General features: G+C 45.1%; 1 pseudogene; it reads right to left on the reverse strand.

The window, feature by feature from the left end:
- Window positions 1–5,567: 5,567 nt before the first annotated feature.
- Window positions 5,568–7,302, reverse strand: LOC139360180 (zinc finger protein 860-like; annotated as a pseudogene).
- Between the last annotated feature and the right edge of the window lie 432 nt (window positions 7,303–7,734).

Genomic DNA, 7,734 nt, shown 5'->3' on the forward strand with positions numbered 1-7,734 from the left:
GAAGCGATTCTTCTGCCTCAGTCTCCAGAATAGCTGGCATTACAGACTCACGCCACCATGCCCGGCTAATTTTTGTATTTTAGGTAGAGATGGGCTGTCACCATGTTGGACAGGCTGGTCTCGAACTCCTGACTTCAAGTCATCCGCCTGCCTCGGCCTCCCAAAGTGCTTGGAGTACAGGAGTGAGTCGCTGTGCCTGGTCCAAGAAATACTCTTTACTTCGCTTTTTAAATGTTGTGAAAATACAATTGAAAACTAAAATATCTTCCCCGAAATGAGAAATCATCTTCACGACAAAAGAGAAAGAAATAAAAACCATCTTATTAATAAATAAGCCTTAGACCAGAATGTGATGGGAAATAGAGGCGAAGACCTGAGAGGCTGAAAAGACAGAAAAAAAACTTCACTGTTCTATGCAACCCATTAAGTACATGTTTTCAAGATAAACACTAATCAGTCCTCAGGGAAGAGGACTTGACAACATTCTTGGTCACACATAGTTCATCGTGGCTCTACTTGGTAATGGAGGTGACCATCTGTGTCAGCTAGTTAGCTTCATGCAGAGGGAGGGGAAATACTTTAACCCATGTCTTTTTGACAAGTGTGAGTTTTACAACGTGGCGACAGGTGCCCTCTCTGGTGAGGCTCCTACAATCCGACAGGAACTGATGTCAGCAGTAAATAATAAAATTTAGAATACATGATTAATTATAGACTTTATTTGAACACAAAGCTTGAGGACAGCCACCTGGAAACCTCAATTCCAAATGAAGGGGGCCCATGTTCCCAAGTAGAGACGTTAAGGTTTCACACACAGGGAAAGAGAAGCTTTAGCAGAATCACCACATTTTCCATTCAAGACCAGTGCATCGGCTGCAGCAACCTCATTGGTGACGGATTGATAGACTTCAAGGAAGGTTACTTTATCACTCCAGAAGAAGGGACAACGATGCCACGAGGTCTTATCTCTGGGGCTGCTTAGTCTTCCTAATTATTTACAGGAAAACTGTTTTTTTTTTTTTGAGACAGAGTCTCGCTTAGTCGCCCAGGCTGGAGTGCAGTGGCGCGATCTCGGCTCACTGCAAGCTCTGCCTCCCGGGTTCACGCCATTCTCCTGCCTCAGCCTCCCGAGTAGCTGGGACTACAGGCGCCCGCCGCCTCGCCCGGCTAATTTTTTGCATTTTTAGTAGAGACGGGGTTTCACAGTGTTAGCCAGGATGGTCTCGATCTCCTGACCTTGTGATCCGCCTGCCTCGGCCTCCCAAAGTGCTGGGATTACAGGCGTAAGCCACCGCGCCCGGCCTGTTTTTTTTTTTTAATTGGTATAAGGAAACTAAATTTTATTGCATTTTTTTTTTTTTGGTACAGAGTCTTGCTTTGTCACCCAGGCTGGTGTGCAGTGGCACGATCTTGGCTCACTGCAACCTCCATCTCTCCGGTTCAAGCAGTTCTCCTACCTCAGCCTCCTAAGTAGCTGGGAATACAGGCACGCGCCACCATGCCTGGCTAATGCTTTTGTATTTTTAGTAGAGACGGGGTTTCACCGTGTTGGCCAGGCTGGTTTCTAATTCCTGACCTCAAGTGATCCGTCAGCCTCAGCCTCCCAAAGTGCTGGGATTACAGGCGTGAGCCACCACACCTGGCCAGCAAAATTCTTAGAAGTTGCACCTGCATGCCATTGGACTCAGGTTGCATGACCACGTTCCTCTCAAGGCTCAGAATTATTTAAATGTCCGTAGCTTTAAATTGGAAATATTTGATGTTTGAATTATTTAACTTCCTACTGAGATAGAGGTACTATCTCCCTTGTAGTTTGCCTTACAAGGAGCACTGCCAAGACCTTCAGAAATACATCCCTGGGTCATTAAGCTGAAAAAAGTTTTAGTTACTCTCTAAAAATACCACTTCAGGCGAGGCACAGTGGCTCAAGCCTGTACTCCTGGCGTTTTGGGAGGTCAAGGAGGACAGATGGCCTGAGGTCTGAAGTTTGAGACCAGCCTGACCAATATAGAGAAACCTCGTCTCTCCTATAAATACAAAAATTACCCTGGCCTGTTGGCACGCACCTATATTCCCAGCTACTCAGGAAGCTGAGGCAGGAGAATTGCCTGATCCCAGGAAATGGAGGTTGTGGTGAGCCAAGATCGTGCCATTGCACTCCAGCCTGGGCAACAAGAGTGAAACTCCGTCTCAAAAACAAAAAATAAATAATAAAAAAATAATAATAAATATAACTGGGTGCAGTGGCTCACACCTGAGCAAGACTCCATCTCAGAAAACAAAACAAAAAAACAAAAACCAAACAAAAAAAACGCTACCAGTTACACAGTAGGGCGTCCTCAAAAACAAAGGAAATGCCTCTTCTTTTTTTTTTTTTTTTTTTTTTTGAGACGGAGTCTCGCTCTGTCACCCAGGCTGGAGTGCAGTGGCCGGATCTCAGCTCACTGCAAGCTCTGCCTCCCGGGTTCACGCCATTCTCCTGCCTCAGCCTCCCGAGTAGCTGGGACTACAGGCGCCTGCCACCTCGCCCGGCTAAGTTTTTGTATTTTTAGTAGAGACGGGGTTTCACTTTGTTAGCCAGGATGGTCTCGATCTCCTGACCTCGTGATCCGCCCGTCTCGGCCTCCCAAAGTGCTGGGATTACAGGCTTGAGCCACCACGCCCGGCCAATGCCTCTTCTTTAAGTTTTTTTTTTTTTTTTTTTTTTTTTTTTTTTTTTGAGACGGAGTCTCGCTCTGTCACCCAGGCTGGAGTGCAGTGGCGCGATCTCCGGTCACTGCAAGCCTCTTCTCGTGGGCTCATGCCATTCTCCTGCCTCAGCCTCCTGAGTATCTGGGACTACAGGCGCCCGCCACCAAGCCCAGCTAATTTTTTGTATTTTTACTAGAGACAGGGTCTCACCGTGTTACCAGGATGGTTTCAATCTCCTGACCTCGTGATCCTCCCACCTCGGCCTCCCAAAGTGCTGGGATTACAGGCGTCAGCCACCGCACCCGGCCTAAGTTTTTTTTACATAGGTGCCTAGGTAAAACTAAGATATGTCTACCTGCTGGTTGGCTGACAGTCTAACAAAACCTATCACTTTGTTGATTTAAAGTTATTCTTGACTGGTCGCGGTGGCTCATACCTGTAATCCCAGCACTTTGAAAGGCTGAAGTCGGGGGGTCACCTGAGGTCAGGAGTTCAAGACCAGCCTGGACAACATGGTGAAAGCCCGTCTCTACTGAAAATGCAACAATTAGCTGGGCGTGGTGGCACATGCCTGTAATCCTAGCTACTCAGGATGCTGAGGCAGGAGAATTGCTTGAACCTGGAAGGCGGAGGTTGCAGTGAGCCAAGATGGTGCCATTGTACTCCAGTCTGGACGACAAGTGTGAACCTGCATTTAAAAAAAAAAAAAAAAAGGCCGGGCGCGGTGGCTCAAGCCTGTAATCCCAGCACTTTGGGAGGCTGAGACGGGCGGATCACGAGGTCAGGAGATCGAGACCATCCTGGCTAACCTGGTGAAACCCCGTCTCTACTAAAAAATACAAAAAACTAGCCGGGCGAGGTGGCGGGCGACTGTAGTCCCAGCTACTCGGGAGGCTGAGGCAGGAGAATGGCGTGAACCCGGGAGGCGGAGCTTGCAGTGAGCTGAGATCTGGCCACTGCACTCCAGCCTGGGCGACAGAGCGAGACTCCGTCTCAAAAAAAAAAAAAAAAAAAAAAAAAAAAAAAAAGCTATCCTTGGTATTTTAGTATTTTAGTGTGCAAGTACTTGAAAGCATGGCTGTAATTATCTTAGAAGCATACATTGTCATGGGATATTGGGTCATCTGGACATTGTGTTTCTGTAGGAGTTTGTTCTTGCAGGTACTATTAAGCTGCTTTCCTTAACTGTAAACATCTTAAGAACGTGACTCATGCGTGAGCAGTAAGGAACACGTCTGGCTAGGTTTACTGGACTTAAACTTCGTCATTCTAGCTCTCCTAGGATTCTGTTTAATAGTTTTTCCACTCATGCACCACAGAGTTCTAAGCACAATTATGGAGACACTACTCTCTTGTTATGTGCCGAGATCATGCCACTATACTTTAGCCTGGGCAACAGAGTGAGACTCTGTCTCAAAAAAGAAAAAAAAGAAAAGAAAAGAAAAAGAAAAAGAAAAAAAGGAAACTCATCCAAATTAGAAAGAAAGAAAATTGTATTTGTTTGTAGATGACATGATCTTCTGTGTAAAAACTCCAAAGAGTCAACCAAAATACTACTGGAAATAATAAACACATTCAGTGGATTTGCAGAATACAATATCAGCACCAAAAGTTAGTTGAATTTCCATACATTAACAATCAGCAATTTTAAAAGAAAATTCAGAAAACACTTCCATTTGCTAGGGAAATTTAAGTAAGAAATACTAAGGAATAAATGCAAAGAGATGAGACATTTGTACCTTGAAATCCACAAACATTGATCAAAATGATTTAAAACATATATAGATAGACATAAAACCATATTGATGGATTGGAAAAATTAATACTGTTAAATGATTATATAACCCAATGTGATTTAGATTCAACACAATACCCATAAAAATCCCTATCAGATTGTGTTAAAGAAACAAAAAACTGGGCCGGGCGCGGTGGCTCAAGCCTGTAATCCCAGCACTATGGGAGGCCGAGACGGGCGGATCACGAGGTCAGGAGATCGAGACCATCCTGGCTAACACGGTGAAACCCCGTCTCTACTAAAAAATACAAAAAACTAGCCGGGCGAGGTGGCGGGCGCCTGTAGTCCCAGCTACTCGGGAGGCTGAGGCAGGAGAATGGTCTAAACCCGGGAGGCGGAGCTTGCAGTGAGCTGAGATCCGGCCACTGCACCCCATCCTGGGCGACAGAGCAAGACTCTGTCTCAAAAAAAAAAAAAAAAAAAAAAAAAAGAAACAAAAAACTGGCTGGGAAAAGTGACTTACATCTGTTGGCCAGGATGATCTCAAACTCCTGACCTCAAGTGATCTAACTGCCTTGGCCTCCCAAAATGCTGGGATTACAAGCATGAGACACTGCACCCAGCACAATCCTCTTAACCTAAACACTTTAACATCAATTAATGCTTGAACTCAATGTTAAATCAGCTCAAACTCAAATCAGTGCTGAATTGGCTCTAATGACAATACTTGATTGTTTGCTATACTCATTGCATTTGCATCAATTATCTCAAAAATGAATTTTTTTTTTTTTTTTTTTTTTTGAGACGGAGTCTCGCTCTGTCGCCCAGGCTGGAGTGCAGTGGCGCGATCTCAGCTCACTGCAAGCTCCGCCTCCCGGGTTTATGCCATTCTCCTGCCTCAGCCTCCAGAGTAGCTGGGACTACAGGCGCCCGCCACCTCACCCGGCTAGTTTTTTGTATTTTTTTTAGTAGAGACGGGGTTTTACCGGGTTAGCCAGGATGGTCTCGATCTCCTGACCTCGTGATCCGCCCGTCTCGGCCTCCCATAGTGCTGGGATTACAGGCTTGAGCCACCGCGCCCGGCCCGAATTTTCTGATGTTCTGCAAGGAGTGACCTCAGACTGAAGACCTTGCCGCACTTATGACATTTGTAAGATTTCTGTCCAGTATGGATTCTCTGATGGCTAATGACTTGTGAACGTGAAGTGAAGGCTTTGCCATAATCATCACAGTTGTGAGGTTTCTCTCCTCCATGAATTATCCTATGTTTTGCACTGGATGAAGCTTGACTGAAGACCTTGCCACAATCATGACATTTGTGAGGTTTCTTTCTAAGCATGAGTTCACCGATGAACTCCAAGTTACAAATGATGTCTGAAAAACTTACCACATTTGTTACACTTGTAATATCTCTCTTCATTATGGATTATCCAATGATTTGCAATGGTTGTAGCATTACTGAAGACTGTGTGACAATCATTACATTAGTAAACTTTCCCTACACCATGCATTGCCTGATGGTGAATAAGTGGTGACTGCCCACTAAAGGCTTTGCCACACTCATTACACTTGTACGGTTTCTCTCCAGTGTGAATTCTAGTATGTCCTGCAAGGTGTGAATCACACCCAAAATCCTTGTCACAAACCTTACATTTGTATGGTTTCTCTCCAGTATGAATTCGCCTATGTCTTTCAAGCTGTGATTTGCGACTGAAAACTTTGTCACATTCTTCACATTTGTAAGGTTTCTCTCCAGTATGAGCTCACTGATGAACTGCAAGGTAAGAACGATGTCTGAAAAACTGGCCACATTTATCACACTTGCAAGATCTCTCTTCATTGTGGGTTCTCCAATGATTTGCACGCGGTGTAGTTTTACTAAAGACTTTGTGGCAATCATTACATTTGTAAGGTTTCACTACACCATGGATTGCTTGATGGTGAATAAGCGATGCCCTTACCCTAAAGGCTTTGCCACACTCATTATACTAGTAAGGTTTCTCTCCAGTATGAATTCTAGTATGTTCTGCAAGGAGTGAATGGAGCCCAAAAACCTTGTCACAAACCTTACATTTCTATGGCTTCTCTCTAGTATGAATTCTCCTTTGCATTGCAAGGTGTGATCTGCAACTGAAAACTTTGTCACATTCTTCACATTTGTAAAGTTTCTCTCCAGTATGAATTGCCTTGTGAACAAAATTACAAAAAATTAGCCGGGTGTCGTGGTTTGTGCCTGTAGTCCCTTGCTGTTCTGGAGCCTGAGGCAGGGGAATCACTTGAACCCGGGAGGTAGAGATTGCAGTGACCTGAGATCGCGCTGCTGAAAAGACATGAACAAGTTGAAAGCCACTGTGACTCGGCTCATTGCAAACTGCCTCCCAGGCTCAAGCAATTCTCCTGCCTCAACCTTTCGAGTAGCTGGGATTGCAGGCACACACCACCACACCTGGCTAAGTTTTGTATTTTTAGTAGAGACAGGGTTTTGCGATGCTGGCCAGACTGGTCTCGAACTTTTTACCACAAAAAAATGAACATATAATACATAGAAATGAACAAGTTGAAAGCCACTGTGTCTTAAACAAATGACAGTAGAACTAAAATATGGGAAGGCCGGGCACGGTGGTTCACCCCTGTAATTCCAGCACTTTGGGAGGCCAAGGTGAGCGGATCACGAGGTCAGGAGTTCAAGACCATCCTGGCCAACATGGTGAAAACCTGTCTCTACTAAAAATACAAAAATTAGCTGGGCACGGTGACATATGCCTGTAATCCCAGGTACTCAGGAGACTGAGGCTGGAGAATTGCTTAAACCGGGACCCAGGAGGCAGAGGTTGCAGTGAGCCAAGGTCATGCCACTGCACTCTAACCTGGGCTACAGAGTAAGACTCCATCTCAAAAAAAAAAAAAAAAAAAAAAAACTAAAATATGGGCATCTCATTCATCCTCACAAGCTCCCTCAGTAAGATTGATGAAAATTGTAACTGTTACAGGGTTGATCCCACAACAAACTGAACAAAGTTTTTCTTGTTAAAAATGAACAATGCCCATCCTGGCTAACATGGTGAAACCCCGTCACTACTAAAAATACAAAAAAAACTAGCAGGGCGTGGTGGCGGGCGCCTGTAGTCCCAGCTACTTGGGAGGCTGAGGCGGGAGAATGGCGTGAACCCGGGAGGCGGAGCTTGCAGTAAGCCGAGATCACGCCACTGCACTCCAGCCTGGGAGACACAGCGAGACTCCGTCTCAAAAAAAAAAAAAAAAAAAAAAAAACCAATGCCAGACACGGTGGCTCAAGCCTGTAATCCCAG

The sequence above is a fragment of the Macaca nemestrina genome, chromosome 20 (assembly GCF_043159975.1).
Source record: "Macaca nemestrina isolate mMacNem1 chromosome 20, mMacNem.hap1, whole genome shotgun sequence".
In the NCBI taxonomy this organism is placed as follows: Eukaryota; Metazoa; Chordata; class Mammalia; order Primates; family Cercopithecidae; genus Macaca; species Macaca nemestrina.